Source organism: Pleurodeles waltl, chromosome 2_1, assembly GCF_031143425.1.
Source record: "Pleurodeles waltl isolate 20211129_DDA chromosome 2_1, aPleWal1.hap1.20221129, whole genome shotgun sequence".
NCBI classification, from domain to species: domain Eukaryota; kingdom Metazoa; phylum Chordata; class Amphibia; order Caudata; family Salamandridae; genus Pleurodeles; species Pleurodeles waltl.
The window spans coordinates 414,089,344-414,111,612 of NC_090438.1; positions in this window are offsets into that span (position 1 = coordinate 414,089,344).

Here is a 22,269-nt window from a genome sequence, read left to right on the forward strand (position 1 = left end):
GCTTTGTCCCACTGTAGTATACCTCAGCAGAAAACATGCAAGTTGTCTGTTTGGCAGATCTCTACATTTCATGTCTATACTTGTTATCCAGGGTCATCTCATGATTCCTCCATAATGCAGAACTGCACCATACCCCAGCTGATGTCATAACTGCACCCAGAGAGGGTCTGGCTGGTTGGTAACTCACATCTGTTCTGTTTCTGTGTGTGCAAGGTCTGGTGCTACAATCATGAAGCGATTGACTCATTGTTCACAGGAGACTCTCCATATCCAAACATTCCTTGGATGTTGACACTACTAAGGAATCCAATTACACCATGGGAAAGCTGCTTCAATGAGGCCCATGGAAGAACAAGGGAGGTAGTGGTGTGGGCTTTTTGGGTTCTGAAGGCCAGATTTAGGTGTCTTGACCGGACTGGTGGAGCCATCCTCTACTCACCCAGAAAAGTGTGTCAGATCACTGTGGCATGCTCCATAACCTTCCTCTTGGGAGGAATATCCTGTGCCTCCCAGAGGAGGGGGAGCCTGCCATGCCACTAGTGAGAATCCAGAAATGTCAAGTGAGGATGACAGAGGTGAAGAGGAAGGAGCTGATTTGCAGGAAGATCTCATCAACAGCTACTTTTCATGAGTGTAAGTATGTCCTGTGATGTAATGACTGTGACTGTACAATGAACTGTAGTTGTTAGAATGTGTGGAGATGAGTGTTTTAACAGCAACTAAGGAGCTGATACTCTGCAATTTTCAGCCAAAGGTTGCTTGGGGAGTTAGCCTCTGAAATATCCCCATCTTGATGATGTTGCTTTGCTTGTGGCGGTCCTCTCTTTATAAATCTCACTGAAGGTTTGTGTCACTGTTGCACTACGCTGCGTGGTGCAAGAGTGACACAAATCAGGCCATAAATATAGCCCTATATTTCAGTTAGAGCTGGGTGATGGGGCTGTATCTGGAAGGGAATCTAAGCTTAACCAATATTGGTCTTTCATCAAGGATGAAAATGTTTCTATTTTTTCCATTGATGTGGAACATGTGCTTATTGATCACATAAAGATCTCAAGGGATTTCTAGAAATGTCTATCATAATTAGCCTCAAATTGCACCTCAGTCCCAGCCTACTCTCAACTCTAAATTTGAATTGGCACTTTGTGGATCCCTGGTGCATTTTGTCTCCAAATCTGAAAGAAAAATCATATCTCTTGTTCCCCTTATCAGATTTTGATTATCTTGGTATCTTTTCACATATTATAAGCGTTTATGTTTTATTTTTTGCTATTTCCAAATTCATTTGGAAATGTTATTGTGTTGTTTGCCTAACTTTAAACTTGTTTGATACTGCTTGCACAGATTTCTCTGGTGAATTGCTTCCAGCTTCTGATATTAGTACCTGACTTTAAGCAGAGATTTCCTTAGAGCTGCTAACGGGTTGTGCCCAACATCTGGCTCATACGTGGATGCTCCTTTGTTATGAGTTCTGAGCAGTTCTGGATCCATTAGGAGAGCTCTGGGGCACTCCACTCATGTCAGCTGAAGTTCTTCCACTAGGCTAATTAGAGATTGTAGCGGCCATATCTTTTATGGTTGATTACGATTTGGTGAGTCGCATCAATGCAAGCCGTCTCCTCAGCTGGGATTAGACATGCGCATGATGCTTATCATCATGGCTCTCATCATGCCTTTCCTATGAGCCTTCATCACACCTGATTCCCTTCTACCAGGTGGAGCACCAATTATTCTATGCAATAAACCAAGCTTTGCAAAATTAACCACGCCATGGCTGCTTTCCAGTCACTGCCACCCTACTGCTTCTCTGGAAGACATCAATGCTCACCATTAGCATCAAGATGGCTTGGCATTTTGTGCTTTATAAAAGAAGTACTTACTTACTATACTACCAGAGTTCTACTGTCTTTCTGCTATTGTCATATTTGCTTGCCTTTTATCTTAAGCAGAGCACTGTTGAAGTACTGCTAGCGTGCTGCTGACCGGATGGCCTCCTATCAACACTCTACTCCCATGAACAGGCCTCCTCCTTTATGTAGCTATATCGGAATCTGCTTCAGCTGAATTTTCTTGTTTACTTCCATTTCCACATGTTCTCTACCAATTTTCTGTGTGTATCTCAACATTTCATCATTGTTTTTCATACACTACTAATTGTCACCATCTCTTATTCTGAGACTCCCAGTAAATTTGGAGAGCGGTTATTTGCTCTATGACACTCATAAGGTAGTCCCCATGCCTTACTCCTTGTCTTTTATAGTAATAACATGTAGTGTAATCCACTACAAACATTCTTGCAAAGCACAGGAGGATCAACCTGTAACCCTGAAATGGTGAAAAGAAGAGTTGAGTTCCAAACATATTTGGTGGTCATTGATGCAAACAGAATGACTGTTTAATGGAGAAACAGCATCCTTTTACATTGTCAGGGGTCAGAAGTCCAAGACATTTTGTGCACGCTGCCAAAAGTCGAAGCATTGATTGTAAGGAGAACTATAATAAGTTTGGACAGGCACTACTGAAACAAGAAATAAGGTTCAAGCCTACAATAAGTATTAAGGGGGTCATTACAACACTGGCGGTAAAAGCCGCTTACTGCCGTGCAGAAGACCGCCAACACACCGCCGCGGAATTCCGCCACAGCCATTATGACCCACAGCTCGGAATCCGCCAAAATCTAGACACCCACACAAGTCCGCCACACCAAAGGTCAGTGATAAACTGGCGATAACAAAACCTCCACCGTCACGCCAACTGGAATGTGCCCACACTATCACGAATCCACGTGGCGGTCTTTCAACCGCAGTATTCCATTGGCGGTACACACCGCCACGCTTAAAATACACACACATTTACAAAACACATCCACTTTGGACACATTGAAATACATACACCTGATACACATACACACACCACTCCCACACACCAAATACAATATAAAACACACACCCACATCACCCACAAACCCCTCCGACAACAATTGCGATAGAAGGCCAGAGAGAGACACCACCAGAAACAACACTAGTACGCAACACCATCACTCACACAACATCCACGAACCTCACACAACACACCTCTAAATATCACCCCACACATCACAAAACACACCACCCCACACATCACCCACACCACCCCATGGCACCGCAAAGACACACCAGGTTTTCTGTGGAGGAGGTCAGGGTCATGGTGGAGGAAATCATCCAGGTAGAGCCACAGCTATTTGGGTCACAGGTGTAGCACACCACCATAGCTAGGAAGATGGAGGTATGGCGAAGAATCGTGGTCAGGGTCAACGCAGTGGGACAGCATCCAAGAACTAGGGATGACATCAGGAAGAGGTGGAACGATCTACGGGGGAAGGTGCGTTCCGTGGTCTCAAGACACCAGATTGCGGTTCAGAAGAATGGCGGCGGACCCCACCTCCTCCTCAAGAACTTACAACATGGGAGGAGCAGGTCTTGGCTATACTGCATCCTGAGGGCCTGAGCTGGAGGAATGGACTCTGGTAAGTCAAACCTTAAACTGCCATATCCCCCACCCTACCTGCATTCTATCACCTACCCCCACCCTCGCCCTCACCCCCATCACTCCAACTCCTCACACATGTCCCACTATCACAAACCACACATCCCAAACCCAAGCCCTGCATGCAACACCAAAGCATGGACACCCATCACCAAAGCATGGCCACTGCACATACCCATACACCCCCCTAAACCATTATCACACAAGGTCCCACACAAGAATGGAAGCACTGGGGTACAGGGTCACCCACCCATTGCACACCATGGCACATACAGATGCAATAATCATGCCTTTACACCCCTGCAGGACCCCTACCCAACGTCACGGGACAGGAGGGTCCAGACATGTCCACTCCACCCACAGACGAGGCCCACAGTGTTGATGGCAGCTCTGTCCAACTGGATCTAGATGACCCGCCCGGCCCATCTGGGACCTCGGGACAGTCGGTTCCCCTCACACTGGCACATGCCACTACAGAGCTTCCCCTGTCTGGAAACACGAGCACAGCACCCACCCGGCGGGCCCATACCTCTGTCCCCAGGACACGTCAAGCAGCAGTGTGTCCACCACTACAGGGAACCCAGGCTAACCCACCACCCCAACAACAGCGGGGACCTGGGGACAGTGGTAGTGGGCACACGGTTCAGGGGACAGAGGTCTAGGAGAAAAAGGGGAACTGGGAGGGCTGCTGTGCGACAGTTGGGGGACCAGCCCAGGAACCCACTCTCCACAAGGCCCTCTCCAACATCATGGGAGCCTACCACCATTCCCAGGAGACGATGGCAACGGTACTGGCCAAGTTTCAGGAGACCCAGTGCATGCAGGAGGAACAGTATTTGGGGTTCAGGGAGGAACTCAAATCCATCAATTCCACCCTGGGCACCATTGTAGGGGTGCTGATGGAACTCGTCAACACCATGAGGGACACTGTGGCACAACAAGGGGCACCTGACACTAGCCTGGACGATGAATTGCCCACCATCTCTGCCGGTACTAGTGGACAGGAGGCACCACCACAGGACCACGACACCAGCACCCCACCCCCTGCAGATGGAGAACCACCCCACAAGCGGTCCCCGAGATCCAGGACAAAGACACAAAACAATGCCAAGACCCCTGCCAAGAAATGAGACCACCCTGATTGTCATCCTTCTGTCCACTTTGTCACCCTGTCCATACTTAAACTGCCCTAGCTCCACTTCCTATGCCCCTTTGGACAATGCACCTGTGAGACTAATAGACAGGACTCTGCCATGGACATTCCTCCACCATCACCCCTGACCATTTTACAACCCCCTCCTCTATTTGGCACTTAAATAAACACCCTTAAATCACAAAACAATCTGGAGTCAGTCTCTGCTTTCGAAAATCTGTATTTGCAATAAATGTGGAAAAATGGTATATCCAATGTAATGTCAACATACCTATGTCACACAGCTCTAGTCCATGCGGAAACAAAGCAGAGGTCACAGAGTGGGACCCACATCTGGGAAATCGAAAGGGAAAGTGACAACTCAGTGTCCATACACTGGGTGAAAATTGACAGACAGGAGAGGGAGAAGAATTAAATCAGATGTGGCAGGCAGTGTTGTCTTCTTACCTGTGCCTCACTAGAAGTATTGTTGGATCACCGAGTTCCTGTTGCCCATGTCCTCTTCTTCTGCTTTCTCGTCTTCATTGTCCACAGGCTCCACAGCTGCCACAATACCTCCATCTGAACCATCCTCCTGCAGAAAAGGCACCTGTCATTGCAAAGCCAAGTTGTGAAGCATACAGCAGGCCACGATGATCTGGCACACCTTCTTTGTTGAGTAGAATAGGGAACCACCTGTCATATGGAGGCACAGGAACCTGGCCTTCAGGAGGCCGAAGGTCCTCTCTATAATCCTCCCAGTTCGCCCATGGGCCTAATTGTAGCGTTCCTCTGCCCTTGTCCTGGGATTCCTCACTGGGGTCAGTAGCCATGACAGGTTGGGGTAACCAGAGTCACCTGCAAATGTCGAGGGACAACTGTTAGACACAGACTAACTCTTAGGGATATCCCCAGACCCAGACACCTAGTCACACTGTATTGGGTCCATGTCCTCACCTAATAGCCACAAACAGTGCCTCTGGAGTTGCCCCATCACATAAGGGATGCTGCTATTCCGCAGAATGCAAGCGTCATGCACTGAGCCAGGAAACTTGGCATTTACATGGGAGATGTACTGGTCAGCCAAACACACCATCTGCACATTCATAGAATGGTAACTCTTCTGGTTTACGTACAGCTGTTAACTCCTGCGTGGGGGGACCAAGGCCACATGTGTCCCATCAATGGCACTTATGATGTTGGGGATATGTCCCAGGGCATAGTAGTCACCTTTCACTGTAGGCAAATCCTCCACCTGAGGGAAAACGATGTAGCTGCGCGTGTGTTTCAGCAGGGCAGACAACAGTCTGGACAACACGTTGGAGAACATAGGCAGGGACATCCCTGATGCAATGGCCACTGTTGTTTGAAAAGGCCCACTTGCTAGGAAATAGAGTACTGACAGCACCTGCACTAGAGGGGGGATTCCTGTGGGATGGCGGATAGCTGACATCAGGTCTGGCTCCAACTGGGCACACAGTTCCAAGATTGTGGTGCGATCAAGTCTGCAGGTGACAATTACATGTTGGTCCTCCATTGTCGACAGGTCCACCAGTTGGTCTGTACACCGGAGGATGCCGTCATCTCCTCACCTTCCCCAGCGAACATGCTCTATGGATGAGAACAGCGATCAGAGGGTTAGCCAACACTAAGCTACGTAAACACAACTTCATAGGAAAATGTTTGAAAATCGACATATGGCCGTATTAGTGTTTAAGCAAGGCCTAGGTATGTGTGACACAGTCAAAATGAATGCCATGTGACCCCCTGAAATGGCGGCTGCCTGACCTGTAATTTGGGACAAAGGAATATGAGGTAACTGCGCTGGCGTTGTACACCATCGCAGTAGGCAGTCGAAGACCTCGGCGCAATCCTGCATTGGTTAACATTGGAACCTATGGGTCCCAGGAGCCAATGACGATGTACGCCAGAGGTGACGGTACGCACCGCTGCAGACGTCACCGCCATTTTCTGTCTGTTCAATCACTTGATACCTGATCTTCGACAGGAGAGGACCTACACTGCAAGTGCTGCTGTGACCTCAGTCTGGAAGAGACAATGGCTCGTGTGTCTGGGGAAAGGGCGCCTGCCTTCAGCACAGAGGAGTTGGAGAAACTACAATAGAGGATGGTGTCCTCCCCCAGTACACGCTACTGTACGGTCCTCCAGACAAACAGGTGAGTACACTGTGAGCATGCTGTATGGGCAATGCCTGTTTGGAGTGGTGTGGGTGAAAGATAGGGGGGGGAGAATGATGCGTGCATGATACGATGGTGAGTGCATGTGCGTCATGGCAAGGGTAGGGATGCAGGCCAATGACGATGCGGACGGTTATATCTTCTCCTTTTCCCCTGTAGTATTCCTGTAGGTCAGCACCCACCAGAAGAAGGATATTAGCTGTGCCATCGCCAAGGAAGTCCGGACCTTGGGGGTCCACCACAGACGGAGCACCCACTGCCGGAAAAGATGGAAAGACATTAGCCGCTGAAGCAAGAAGACAGCGAAGGACCAGCTGGGGATTGCCTCCCAACGTGGAAGGGGTGCCCGTCGCACCATGACCCCCCTGATGTTCTGGATCCTGGCGGTGGCATATCCGGAGTTGGATGGGCGCTTGAGTGCATCACAGCAGCCACAAGGGGGTGAGTATACTCTCATTCTGCTGATTCAGCACGCAGTGGAGGTGTCTGGGTGGGGGAGGTGGGCTGTGGCTTCCCCTAGGCCAGGGCGAGTTTAGTAGGCAAGGTCCCTTCTTAAGGCTGGCCCTTGGGCACCCCAGTCCACCTGTGTTCAGAGCCAACTACACCTAGTCAGGCTCCTGTGACTTCCATGTGTGCAGCAATCGGGCATAGGCCTTGTAACCCATGTCCCTGTGATTAATTAGGGAACTCTAAGTGCAAGGTGTAGTGCAGGAGTCTTCTGTGTCTGTAGTGTCTGCCAACAGTAGCGGTACTGGATGCACGCAACATGTCTTTCTTCTGTCTTCCCTCATCTTTTTATGGTCTCCCTGTTCTTGTGTGCATTAGCATCATCAGGCAGAGGAGCAGTGCTACCGGAGCAGGAGGGAGCTGCATCCCACATGGCCCTGGAGGGTGACACAACGGAGTCAGAAGCCACCAGTAGGACGGAGGGCGAGGGGATCTCCACGGCGGGGACAGGAGCTGAGACCAGCGAGACGGACTTCTCCTCTGATGAGAGCTCCCTTGCGGTGCCGGGCCCCTCTGTGCCCCCCGCATCAACAGGTACAGCCGCCACCCCCCAACCAGCACCGCCCTACCAGCAGCCCCTCAGCGTGTGCCCCATGGCCGCTCACCCAGGAGGGTGGGCATCTCCTTCGCCCCAGGCACCTCAGACCCTGCCCCAGTCAGCCCTGCTGCCCTCAGTAAGGAGGCTATTGACCTCCTAAGGTCCCTTACTGTAGGGCAGTCTACCATTTTGAATGCCATCCAGGATGTAGAGAGGCATTTGCAACAGACAAATTCATACCTGGAGGGCATTCATTCTGGTCAGGCAGCCCAACAGCAAGCTTTTCAGACTCTGGCCTCAGCACTGATGGCAGCCATTGTCCCTGTCTCTAGCTTCCCCCCTCCAACTTCCTCCACCCAGACCCAAACCCCTGTACCTCAGCCTATCCCAAGCACACCATCAGACCAGCATGCACACACGTCAAAACACAAGGGAAGCTCAGGCAAACATAAGCACCACACATCCTACAGGCACTCACGCAAGCATCATACACATGCAGACATACAAACAGCCACTGCTTCCACTGTGTCCCCCTCCTCCTCGTCTCCCTCCTCCCTCCCAGTCTCATCTCCACTCACACCTGCATGCACTACATCTTCAGCCACTACCCCCATCACCAGCACACCCACCACCACACCCCGCTCACGTGCAGTCACCACCCCCAACTACCATTCACACATCCCCTGTGTCCTCTCCCAGTGTGTCTGTGAGCCCACCTCCCAAGGTACACAAACACAGCCACACACCTACCTAACAGCCATCCACCTGACGACAGCCTCCAGCCCATGCACCTTCACCCAAAGTCAGGAAACGTACACCTCCTACAACCACTACCTCTTCTTCCACTCCCAAACCCCCTCCATCTACCCATCCCAGTGTGTCCCAAAAACTTTTCCTGTCCAACCTTGACCTCTTCCTCTCACCTCCCCCACCACTTCAGTCTCCAAGGGCCCGCCTTTCCAGGTACCAACCCGGCACCTGAGCCACAACATCTGCTGGAACAGTGGTGCCAGTAGTAACCGGCTTCTGGAGTGGACCAGGCAGCAGGGCAGCCAGTGTGCCAAGGAAGCAGACCAAGGACAGTCCCCCACATCAAAAGCACAAAACGTTGGCCAGTGCCTGGTGGGAGAGAGGCAAAACATCTACCACCAAAGCCTCTCCCAGGGGTACAGTTGGGAGTGTGATGACAGCTGCGCCACCATCCAAGGTGGGGAAGGGGCACAGAAAAACAGCCAAGTCTGCGAAAACCTGCACAGCGGACAAGACCGACACCAGCACCGCTGAACAGGACACCGCCGCCACAAGCACTGTTGCCAAGGACACCTCCGCCACCAGCACCGCTGAACAGGATACAACCGCCACAGGCACTGCTGCCAAGGACACCGCCGCCACCAGCACCGCTGAACAGGACACCACCACCACAAGCACCGCTGAACAGGACACTGCCGCCACAAGCACCGCTGAACAGGACAGCGCCGCCACAAGCACCACTGAACAGGACACTGCCGCCACAAGCACCGCTGCCAAGGTCATGGCCACCACCAGCACCGCAGGCCAATGAGCGCAAAAGCTTCCAACGCTACTGAGGCCGCCACAAGCAGGATGAATCACTCTGGGCACAAGACCCCTTCCAGAACCAGTGGAGATTTACATCCACTACCTCTGTCCTTGGCAGGATGAATCACTCTGGGCACAAAGCCCCCTCCATAACCAGTGGAGATTTATATCCACTACCTCTGTCCTTGACAGGATGAAGCACTCTGGGCACGAGGCCCCCTCCAGAACCAGTGGAGACTGTTATCCACTTGAGAGACTGTGGCTTTCCACTCCCCAGGATGCAGCAGTGGGCAACCCACCAACTGGAAAGACTTGTGAGACTGTGGCTTTGCACTTCCTAGGATACAGTAGTGAGCATTGAGCCCCCTCGTGTACCTGGCGTCGTGCACTCATCCGGCTGAGGTGCCCCCCCTTTCTTCCCCCCTGAGGTGCCTGTTGTATTTCCATCTGATGCCCCATCAGTGTTCTCTACGTTTTGATCGGGTATTGAGTGTGGGCCTCGCCCATGCATTTTGGTCCCAGTGTTCCACGGACTATGATGGTGGAACACCTTCGACTTGTATTCTTGGTGTATATATTTGTTTATAGTGTAAATATATATATATATATATATATATATATATATATATATATGTGTATTTTTAATTACTGTATTTGAATAGATTACAAACGTTCGACTCATTTCCTTTTGTCCTTGCATTCTTCCGGGGGGGTTGGAGGTTGTTACTGTAATGTATCAACATGTACTTGTGTGTGTTGTAGTGGGTGAGGGTGGAGGTGGGAGTGTTGCGTGTGTCTGTCACTCTTTTTTCCCTCCCCCCTCCCTTGTGTAGTAGGTGCAGTACTCACCGTGGTCTTCGCCGCCGTCTTTGTTGTTCCTGGTAGAGGAGCAGGAAGATAAAGGTTGGGAGTATCTGGAGCTCGGGTTCCATGGCGTCCTGGTTCCTCGTGGGGTGTGTGGAGGTGAGTGTTTTCCCTTCCAAGTCCTGTTTCCGCCGTGTTTTTGATCGCGGTGAATCCGCCCCGGAAAAGATGGCGGATTGGACTGTTGTAATACAGTGGGCGGAAACTTGTCTTCTGCCTGTCTGTTGGTTGTTACCGTCGCGGTGCTTATTTGTACCGCTGTGGCGGTCTGAGTGTTAAAGTGGCTGCCTATGTTTCCGCCACGGTCATGATTCCATTTTATTTACCACCGGCTTGTTGGCAGTTTTACCGCCGCTTTAACACCGACCGCCAGGGTTGTAATGACCCCCTAAGTCTATTGTGCTAAGAGGCAAAGGGAAGGCGAGTTTTTGATACATTTATTTATAATAGCATTGTTTGAATTATCTATGATGTGTAATTTTGGAAAGTATACAGATGAAATGGTGTGTCACCAGTTAATGGTCTATACCAACAGCAAACGGATTCAGGACAAGCTGTCAATCACAAGATACACCATACTTGAAGAAGTGGTTACGTCCGCAAAAGTTTTGAGCAAACATTGTTCTGGGTGCATGAAGTCAACGACGAGAAATCCATCAATATCCCAGAGAAGCTTGCAGTCAGTAAATCTGGCAAATCATAAGCGAGCAAGTCAGCTTTACATACATTGATTCATTCAAGAACTGTTGGGCTCTGGGCAGGACTTGTAACATTTTCTGACCCACAAGGACATTTCAGTAGGTTATGCAAATAAGGCAGTGTTCGCAGGGATCTAGAGATGCTCAAATTTGAATGAACATGTACCATGAGTCATAGAACATGAGGTGAAAACATACCAAGGAATGCTTTTAGTCATCAAAGAAGTGAAAAATGCACATGAGGGAATGGAGGATAAGCCACCACACACAATGTTACAAATCTCTTGCGTCACCATTGCTTCTTGCGAGGCAACATGGGGCAACCCTGAACCTTAATTGGGATTTACAAGGCCATGCATAGACTAATTTGTGTGGCTTTGTAAAGAAATGTAACACAATATAGCAGTTTGCGCTGTTACATTTCTTAGTACAGCATAAGTGATCTTGTGCATCCGCTCATGCCTTTCTCACACTTCAAGATTTACTAATGTTTGTAAAGCTGGAATTACGTGAAATTAGTGCACCTAACATAGGCATGTGTAACAACGAGAAATATGTTTATTTATTCTTTTTGCGTCCTTTTTGGATTGTTTTAGTGCAGGAATGTATGCCTTCCCTCCTTACTTTATGCAGATGCTGTTTTAAAAGGAACAACTGTGAAATGGAAGAATGAAAGATTTTTACAATGATCTGGTCCAGTTTTAGCAATTCAGGAGGATGATTGGATTTTCAGCTTCACGCAAGAGTTTCCTAAGACCTTCAGTTATGGATTAGGAATATAATAGGTTTCAAGCACTGCCTGAAATGGATACTTACAAGGTACACATGCCAGTCAGGCAGGCTTCACACATTGCATCAAACTGATACTTATAACGTACACATGCAAGTCAGGCAGAAATGAAGTGGCCCACAGCAAAGATTTGCAAATCTATTACAGTATCCACTTTCACAAAGAATAATAAAGGAATACGAATCATCTAAGTAGGTATCACCAGTTGTTTTGACAAAAAATAGCAATGGAAGCCTTCCTTTGTGCATTGACCAAAGAGCTCTGAATTCAAACATTATTATTGACAGATATCTCCTACCAAAGCAAGATAAAATTACCTATATTCTTGATGGAATTGAAGCGTTTTCCACTCTGGATTTTTAACAAACATTTCACCAGGTCAAGTTAATGAAAAACTGAAGACCTTTAACTGCCTTCATCACTCAGTTTGTTCTCTTCCAACATACGCAAATGCCCTTTGACTTAATATGCACTTTTTATGTCTTCCAGAAGACCATGTGCCATATTTTAAAAGATGTGGACAAGCAAGCGAGGAGATTCCAAAATGAAATTCTCGTTTTCTCAAGAAACACTCAGCAACACCTTGAGATTTTAGGTAAAGTCCACTCAAGACTATAAGTCCATGAGTTAACACTTTTGCATTGCAAATGTAATCTGTTCAAGGAACAAATTGAGAATCTCAGCCACAAACTAACAGCAGGAGTTCCATAAAATTCCCCTGTCAATGTGTTCAACTGGCACTACAATCAAGTAGTGAGGAACAATTGCTATCTTGTTGTAGCCTGTGTGAATATTGCCACTCTTATGGAACCTCTTACATGCCTTCTTCACAAGGACCAACATTATAAAAAAGGAAAAGAACAAGAAGAAGCTTTCAACTTGATAAAACAAAAACAAAAAAACATTGCTCCCATGTTGAGATTTGTCACGTTTGGCAAGACATGCACCATTACTGTTAATTCCAGTGCTTACAAATTGGCTGGTGTACTAACATAAAAGTAAGAACACAATCAGTGGGTGATAGTATGCCCTGGGGAAAAGCATCAAATGTGTAGATTTTTTACATCAGTTACCATGCGCTGTCTCTTGTGGATGATATCTGTGCCTTGCAAAATGCTTCTTTAATGGAAGATATGTGATTTAAGGAAGATGCCAAAAATGATATAATGTGAGTGTTAAGGGTGTCCACGACTCATACATTTGCATGAGGAGTTGCATTCCTTCGCCCAGGGCACTGATGAAGTAGGCATGGAAAACAACATCTTATCCTAGAATGACAAATGCATGCTGCAAGAAGCTCTCAGGAATGTTATAATGAAGGCCCACCATCAGGCTTGTTAGACTTGGCATCCTTGGCGTGGTCTCCCCTAACTTTTTGCCTCTGTTTCCCCTTTGTTGATGTGTGCTGGACTGTGTTTTTGCTGTTTTTGTTACTCTGGGCACTTTACCACTGCTGTCCAGTGCTAAAGTGCAAGTGCTCCTGTATAAAATGTGTGTGTAATTGGATCTCCATGATTGGCATATTTGATTTACTGGTAAGTCCTTAGTACAGTGCACTAGAGGTGCCCAGGGCCTGTAAATCAAATGCTACTAGTGGGCCTGCAGCACTGGTTGTGCCACCCACATTAGTAGCTCTGTAATCATGTCTCAGACCTGCCACTGCAATGTCTGTGTGTTCAGTTTTAAACTCCAGTTCGACTTGCACCCAATTGCCAGGCCTAAACCTTCACTTTTACTACATGTAAGACACCCCTAAGGTAGGCCCTAGGTAGCCCCATGGGTAGGGTACAGTGTATGTTTAAGGTAGGGCATATACTGCCAAATGCGTTTTTCACTGTTGCAAAGCCCATCCCTCTCATAGCTTAACATGGGGGCTGCCTTTAAATATGATTAAAGCATAGATTCCCTTTGGAAGCGGATAGACATGTGGAGTTTGGGGTCTCTGAGTTCACAATTTAAAAATACATCTTTTAGTAAAGTTGACTTTAAGATTGTGTGTTTGAAAATGCCACTTTTAGAAAGTGAACATTTTCTTTCTTAAACCATTCTCTGACCCTGCCTGTTTGTGGATTCCCTGTCTGTGTCATTTTGACAGTTGGACTGTTTGCACCTCTCTCTAGACAGTGACACAAAGGGAGCTGGGGTGTAGCATGCATATCCTGATGAGCCATCTCTGTTAGGAGGGTGGGTTGGAGCGGTCACTCACGCCTGAAAGGGCTGTGCCTGCCCTCACATAATACAGTCGCCAATCCCTGGTGTGTGTCTGGGGCCTGGCCTAGGCAAGGCAGGATTTCACAAACAAGAGAGACTTTCCTTTGAAGTAAGCCTACTTCAAAGGCCAAAATGGGTATAAGAAGGGCACCCAAAACCACAGACTTTAGGTCACTTCAGGACATCAAGAAGGACCTCTTCCTGGAGAAGAGCTGAAGAGCTGAGGATAAGTGCTGCCCTGCATGTGACTGTGCTTTGTGGAGTGTCCTGCAGTTGCTGCTTCTGCCTGGTGGAAGGGGACAAAGACTGGACTTTGTTCTGCATTCCTGATTGTGAAGAAATCTCCAAGGGCTTGTCCTGAGCTTGCCTCCTGTTGTTGAAGACTCAGGGCCATCAAAGACTTCCCCTGTCAGCACCTGGACTCTCTGCTGAGACACCTGCCCTGCCAAGTGGTGCCCTATCTAGTTCCTGGGGCCTGGACAGGTGAAGCTGGCACACCAAGATTGAAAATCCGCACACCGACCGCCTGACTGGGAAATTTCCGACACAACCTCCGAGACGCAGCTAAAATAAAAACACCTCCTGCATCACTAACGGAGGCTCATAGCATCCAACCCACACAGTGCGGTTTTGGTAACGCTCTGCGGCAGGATTTTCGATGCAAACCTTGCTGGGCACAGAAAAATGACACAAAGCCTGGCCGGACCAGAGTGTTTCCCGGATCGATGCATCGCTCTCCTGTGGAGAGGAAAAATGACCCACACCAACCCGACTGGAGAAGGAGAAACAATGCACGGTCTCACTTGCGGGTGAAAAATCGACACACCGCTTACCTTTTTTGACACACTCACCCGTGCGTGTTATTTTGATGCTACCCAGGTACTTTTCAACAGGCTGGCGGTGCATCCAGGCCCATTCTGACCGCGGTGGTAAAGCCGCGGTCAGAAAAGGGAATCCGCCGGTTTCCCGCCGGTTTTCCCCTGGGCTGCAGAATCCCCCATGGCGGCGCTGCAGGCAGCGCCGCCATGGGGATTCTGACCCCCTTCCCGCCAGCCTGGTTCTGGCGGTTTCGACAGCCAGAACCAGGCTGGCGGTAACGGGTGTCGTGGGGCCCCCTAACAGGGCCCCACATTGATTTCCAGTGTCTGCATAGCAGACACTGGAAATTGTGACGGGTGCAACTGCACCCGTCGCACAAAAGCAACTCCGCCGGCTCCATTCGGAGCCGGCTTCATCGTTGCTGTGGGTTTCCCGCTGGGCGGGTGGGCGGCCTTTTGGCGGTCACCCGCCCGCCCAGCGGGAAAGCCAGAATGACCACCGTGGTCTTTTGACCGCAGTACGGTCTTCTGGCGGTTCCCGCTTGGCGGGCGGCGACCGCCGCCCGCCAAACTAGGAATCACCACCTAAGTGTGTTTTACCTGTTTACAAATGGATTTAAGACTCTTTTGCTTTTCAAATAATATCTTGACTTGTGGATGTTAGATTTTTGTTGTTTTGGTCTTGTTTTGTATAGATAAATATTTTCTATTTTTCTAAACCTGTGTTGTGTCATGTTGTAGTGTTTTCACTGAATTACTGTGTGTGTAGATACAAATACTTTCCACCTAAACTCTGTCGTTAAGCCTGCCTGCTTGTGCCAAGCTACCCTTGGGGTGTGCGGGGGTTAACTGAGTGTGATTGTCCTTTACCCTGACTAGAGTGAGGGTCCTTGATTGGACAGGAGGTAACCTGACTGCCAACCAAAGACCCCATTTCTAATAAGGGTCATATAGGCATGTTGGCTTTGAAAGATTGCTTAAGAGCTCACTTTTAGTTGCCTAGTATGGTCCATGAGGTAAATCCATATGTGAGGAGTTTTGAAGAATGTTGTACTTGTGATGAAATCCTCAAATGTTCTAAGTCCTCTATGCAACCAGTCCTGTGGCCCCAATGACCATAACAGAAATTTGGGCTTTGATATGGCAGGTCCCTACAAGAGATTATCAGTCCATATCGGTCCATATGCAGAATGCTATTTTATTGGTTTATTATTTACCCAGATGCACTGAAATCATTCTTGTGGGAAAAGCTCTACTGAGAAGGTCCTAAACTTCATGAAGGATATATTTATCAGAGAGGGTTTCTGTGAATTCATCATCCCTGACAAATGTATACAATTCACGTTTAATGAAATGGTGAGTTTCTTCACTTTTCATTACATCAAGCATATCTTTTCAGCTGGGTATGACCCACAGACCAATGGCCTTGCAGAAAAGCTTAATTCCTACATCAAGAACATTGTTCACATGACATTGTAAAGCAGAATCCCACTTCACAATTTGATCACGGAAAGGTAGTCAACATACCGTAGAAGTAGCCATTCTACCGCTGAGATGAGCTCCTTCAAGTTACTAAAGGAAAGACGTCCTACCTCTGAATTGTGTCCATGGTGGTTACTCAGAAACTGTCCTAAAATTAATAGAATGGTGAAAATTTTAATTATAGTCACATCATAAAAATGATGGAAAGGAAACAATTAATGGCCAATCAGAGGTACAATAACGAACACAGTGTAAATTGTTATTGTCTGTGCATGGGTGATCTGAGCATAAGGTCGCCACTGAAAGTGGGAAAAGTCAAGTCTACATTTTCCTTATCCATGAAAACTGTTAAATTAAAAAAAAGGGAAGCGATGTCACGCAAAATTGCAGGTTTTGGAGCATCAGGAGAATTACCAAATATTTGATATGAGGGGACATTTTGATCAGGAATGGGAGCTAAGCATTGATAGTGAGCATTTCTATCTTTGTCCTGAGTTTGTAGGTAGCTGCCCATGTCAAATGATGATTCTATCCTTCAGAGAAGATCACACCTTCATTGAAACATTGAGGGTAGGCAAGAGCCCAACCCTGCAAAGTCTAATATTAGTGAAGGAACCATAGAGTACAGAGTTAAATTGCCTTCTAGAACAAGAACTCCCTCATGCAAGGTTCTGCAGGCATAATTCTTTTGTAAGGGAAAGGCTGACTGGATGTTTTCAATGTTAATAATGTGTGCTCTCCTTGTTTATTACCAATTCCCTTCTCCCATCACATTCCCTTATATACATAATGAATTTCACTGAACATTAGAGTGTAAATGACAGTACACAGTTCTTACTGCTGTTGTTCTGGATGCACTCTCTTGTTCTGTCACACAAGAAATAAAGTGCTCATGTTTGACCTCACCTGCATTGCAACAGTCAGCAACATCCTCCTTGATCCTATAGCTGTCTGTATATAGCTAGACAAAAGGATTTGATAGTTTTCATTCATCACTGTGTGCCCTTGTGCCAGTGGCTCAGATAGTTAGTTAAAATTAATGTGCTGTGAAAATAACTACCTCTAGTTATTCATTTCTTTACCAAATTTGCACAATGTTTGTTTGACAGCCTAGAAGCCTTAGCAACAACCTCTATGTGAAACAAATTAAACTATTTCAGAGCTGCAAACATTATATGGCTTATAGCATCAGTGTAGGTATGTCACTTTCTTGCTACCTTTTCCAGCTCTCTTGTCCCCTCCTCATCTGCTCCTGAAACATTCACAGTAGAAACTAGACCGTAAAACAACTGTGATCCCCACACCCGAGGTGGCACCATCAACTAAATCATAAGAAGCATCAGCCTTCAAAGCATTCAATGATTAGATTTTTAGGTTGGTTTCAATATATCCTACATCTTCACAAGAGTTCCTTAACACAAATATCTCTATTTCTCCCCATTTTGTCCTGCTTTCAGCAAATATAGAAAGAGGAAAATGCCTCCAAGGATGTTTTTGTGCAGCAAGGTGCTCCCTCCTGCACAAAAACAATCCTGCCTACAAAGCACTCACCCTTGTACCATGTTGTAAGGTGCCTGTGTTGGCACTAAGCTGCCATAACCGCCAGTGCAGTGAGAAAGGACAGGAATGTACTGTACTGCTTAAATGTGGCACATTCCTGCCCTTTCCCTTTGATGCAGGGCAGCAAGATGACTTATGGGCCTCAGAAGGCAAATAGAAACTCAGACTTACTCTGGAGATTTACTGCTCCTCACAACCAGTTTTGCATGATGAACACCTATTAATAGTGATAGTCATGGAGATCGAATCAACAAAACTCCAGGGGTAGGTGAAGTGGCATTACACCCCTGTTTGGTCTTAATGACATCCCAGGAAGTTGAATTGTATGACCTGTGACCCCTGAACATCCATGTAAGGTAATATAAAATGTCCTTAACCCTTATGACAACACATTAACTGGCATCACTGACGGTCCTTAATAACTGAATGTTAAAAATAAAAATACAGGACAGACAAATGTCTGTTTTTGGTACCACTTACATTAGTGTGCTGATATGATCTTTGAAAGAGGTGGAAAATAATACTTGTCCAAAATTGTGGTGACTGAAGCAAACAAGCAAGACCTCCTCCAGGGCATGTACAGGGTATTATCATCCAGAGCAAATATTTTAAAAAGTGGGGTCAATAGTGCAGTTTAAGCACATTGTTCACATAAATGTGCTAAAAGGCTCTGAAAGGGCACTTATGAAATATTCAGGTCCTTTCATAGTTTGCCAAGCTAATTGATGCCATTTTGTAAAATATGCTATGAGCCTCCACATGTAAAAAACAAATACCTCCACTGAACTAAGGTCAGCATACTGTGTGACTTAACACATTGGGGGTCTCCTGCTTGAATCAGGTCTATCAGCATGTATGGAGGGTCCAACCAGGAAGACAACTCCGCATTCTGCGAGGGTTGTTCTTCAGACAGAATGAACCTTTTATATCATGGCACTGCTGGATGATGTACTGAAGAGCAAGGAAGAAGGTGTACCTCATGAATAGAGTGCCCAGGGAACAGGATGGGGAACTGTGTTCTCGTGTGTGCTTGGGCAATTTTTGCAAACTTCTGGGAGGCACTGCGGTTGGTAAGACATACATTTAGTATAATACATCCTGAAGCTGTACCTGAACGGAGGGAGGAGGGACACAAATCAAGCGTTCCATAGTGGGAGCAGCCACCTTAATGACCTAAGTCAGTAGCCCATTGTAGCAATGTACATGAAACCTGGGCGGTGTGTGTATTTTCACTTTTGTTCCTGCTAAAATGACTTCAGACACATACTATAATTTAACCCTTACATCAGGGATGTAACAAGGCCTCCACAGCCCCTGCAGTGCCAGTGGGGCAGGGGGAGACTCAAGCTCCAGGGCCCCCACCACAGTACACTGTGCACAAGCAGCAGGCCCCTGACTGGGTCCAGGGGAAAAGCCCCATGTACTTTGCAGAGGGGCCTCTTTAAGTTGTGTTACGCCACTGTCCTTCATGTTCAAGTCCTTGCTTTTGTGAGAGCTTAATTCAGTGTAGAAGGAAAGGAATTGCCAAGGCCAGTCCCTACCTCAAGAAACTTGCCAGCTGGAAAAAGTGATGGCTGCCCACCCCCTACCACCTATGCTTTCCATGACACGCGTGGGAATACTCAATGCCTGCCATGGTCAGCCTGGCCGTGAGGATGGAGGTCACAAAGGAAGTGCCAGGGATCTCAAGGGGCAACCCAGAGGTTGCAGCTTCGGCCCCTACCGACCTTTAAATGACGTCCCTGGTGATGGTGCTGTTTAACAGAATGCATGAGTAGAAAGAGCGCAGACACTTACAGGTAGTACTCATGAAAATATTGACCAGGAAGAAAACACAAATGTCGAAAAAAATTATAACTAGTTTTGAAAGTTTGAAAATACTTCATGTTAGCAACAGGTGGTGTTTACCTTTTTCACCTCATATGGATTTGAAGGAAAACAAAGCAAAAAATCCAGAAAAGGATAAAGCGAGGCAAATTAGGATCAATACTGTTTAAAATTAAATTCCACGTTTCCATTTTTGGCTTTTGCTCTTAATTGTTTACACTTGAAAATGAATTCATAAAGAACTGTACCAAAATGTTTTAATCCTTTTTTGCGATTGAATGAAGACTACCCAGGGACCTGCATCAACTGTCCTTCTCATTTAAACTTAACCCAGTTGTCGTGTGGTATTTAGCGATGTCAGACCAATACTTTTTGAACAGTGGATATCACGCACAGAAGACAGCTTTTGTCTTCTTTCACAAGGTCTAATATTTTCACTTTCGAAGTCTGAATTCGAAAACAATTAACATAATTCCTCCAGTGGATTGTTATCTTGTGCAGTGTGATTGTCGAAAAGGAAGCGAAGAATGAAAGGTCAATTTCAACAAAAACCCATTTCGGCCTACATAAATACGTTTATTGCATGATTATTTAAAATCTTTGCTTTTCATCTTAATAAAATGTTATCAAAAATCGGTGGACGTATATAAGGGGTCTAAAAAAGATCTCAGCGAAAAGTTAACCGTATATAAATTTGCTAATGCCATAAGGTGACTGTTATTGCAATGTGCGAATATCCCAGAGAAATACAAAGACTGTAAAGGGGTGGGATGAATTCTAAAAAAGTAATAAATTACAAATTAGTTCAATAAAATATTCGGAGCTACAGAATGCTGTGCACATCCTCATACACATTTCTAAGTAAAATGATGCACTACCAAAAAATATACATATAAAAACATGCGAATAATAAATTAGGTAACCTTGTAAAATAATCAAGATAAACTGTTCTTTAAAGAATGCTAATAAACTGCCCATTCATGTACACTTTTCTCATAGTTGTTTCTTTTTAGGTGAATGTGTTTGTATATATAAACAGTGAACTAAAAGCACAGTTTAAAGTGATATTGCAATTACATGTTGAAATGATATACAACTAATATTTTAAAAAACTGACATTCCTGAGTTCTTTTTTACTGAGCTAGCTATAGCATGTGTCCATGCCATTCACTGCTTGTGAGCTCACATATTGCATCACTTCTGCCATCATTGATGACTAACATTTTTTAAGTTATTTGGTAAGGCAGGAGTCAAGGAGGCTCTCATGGGACCAACCATCCAGATTTGCCTATTTTTATCCCCTTCATGACTACCTCTCATCTCTTTAAATTCAAACCTCTCACAAACAGTAAAATGGATTTACATCAATTAAGAAAAATCACCCCGTAGTAGCGTTCTAGGGGCATGATTCAGATTTCAGCAGAGGGGTTCTCCATCACAAAGGTGACCGATACCCTGTCCACTAAAACCTAAATCTCAAAGGAAACAATGGGATTTAGATTTCGCAGGCAGAATTTCCGCGATGGAGTATCCCCTCCCACAAAATGTGAATTAGGCCCTAAATGTTTGCCAAATTTGATGATGTAATTGCGCTCTGCACTTTTTTCTATAGTTGCAACAGAAGTTGCCTATGGGCATTAACATGAGAAAACAGTGTTTTTTTACGACCTTTGCTCCTTCTTGGCCCCAGCTTGATGGATGACTCCAAAACTTCCAAGACAGAGCTGAGATGGATGTTTTAGGAACGTTTCAAGATGATTTGTCAAACCGTGTCAATGATATTTGAGAAACAAAAAAATCTCCCTATGGAAACACAGACCTAACTATACACAGAAATGACCACCACTGTTTAATACACATCAGTACATTGAGTAGGAAAATAAAGGGACATATTTACAAAGAAATAATGTACTACAGCTCAGCACGCAAAATTTCCATGCTGCAATGTACTTGGGGAGAGAGCAGTGCAGAGCCAACTTTACCAAATAAAGCGGGCTGCTGGTCTTTTTTGTCTTCACTGGTGCTCTTTAAGGTTACCAGCACCCCACACACATACTCGTTAGCACCACAGTGCAAAAGCATGTTAGTGTTCTTTAGTATAGTTTTTTATTTATTTATTTTTTATGAATAGCGTTCCAGTACAAAATCCAATTGTTAAACTTTCTTTTTACCATTTCCATCATTGGATGTGTGCTGCAACACATACGCAATGTTTAAAATGTCAGGAAAAATTGAAACATTTGAACAACTTTGTCTCTGTCTCAAGGAGGTGTTATTATTTTTTATGCAAAGCTAGGTCTGACAATCCTTGTAGCTATGGATTTTAATAAAAAACAATGAGCCATAGAGGTAGAATGCTCAAGTTCTACTGATAGAATGCCACCTATTGTGCAACAAAGGGATAACTTTCCAGTGCAAAACAAGTTTCCCCTGGAAGCCAAATATCATATCAAGACTTTGGGCCTCATTTCGACCCTGGCGGTCTCTGACCGCCAGGGCGGAGGGCAGCGGAAGCACCTCCAACAGGCTGGCGGTGCTTCCTGGGCTATTCTGACCGTGGCG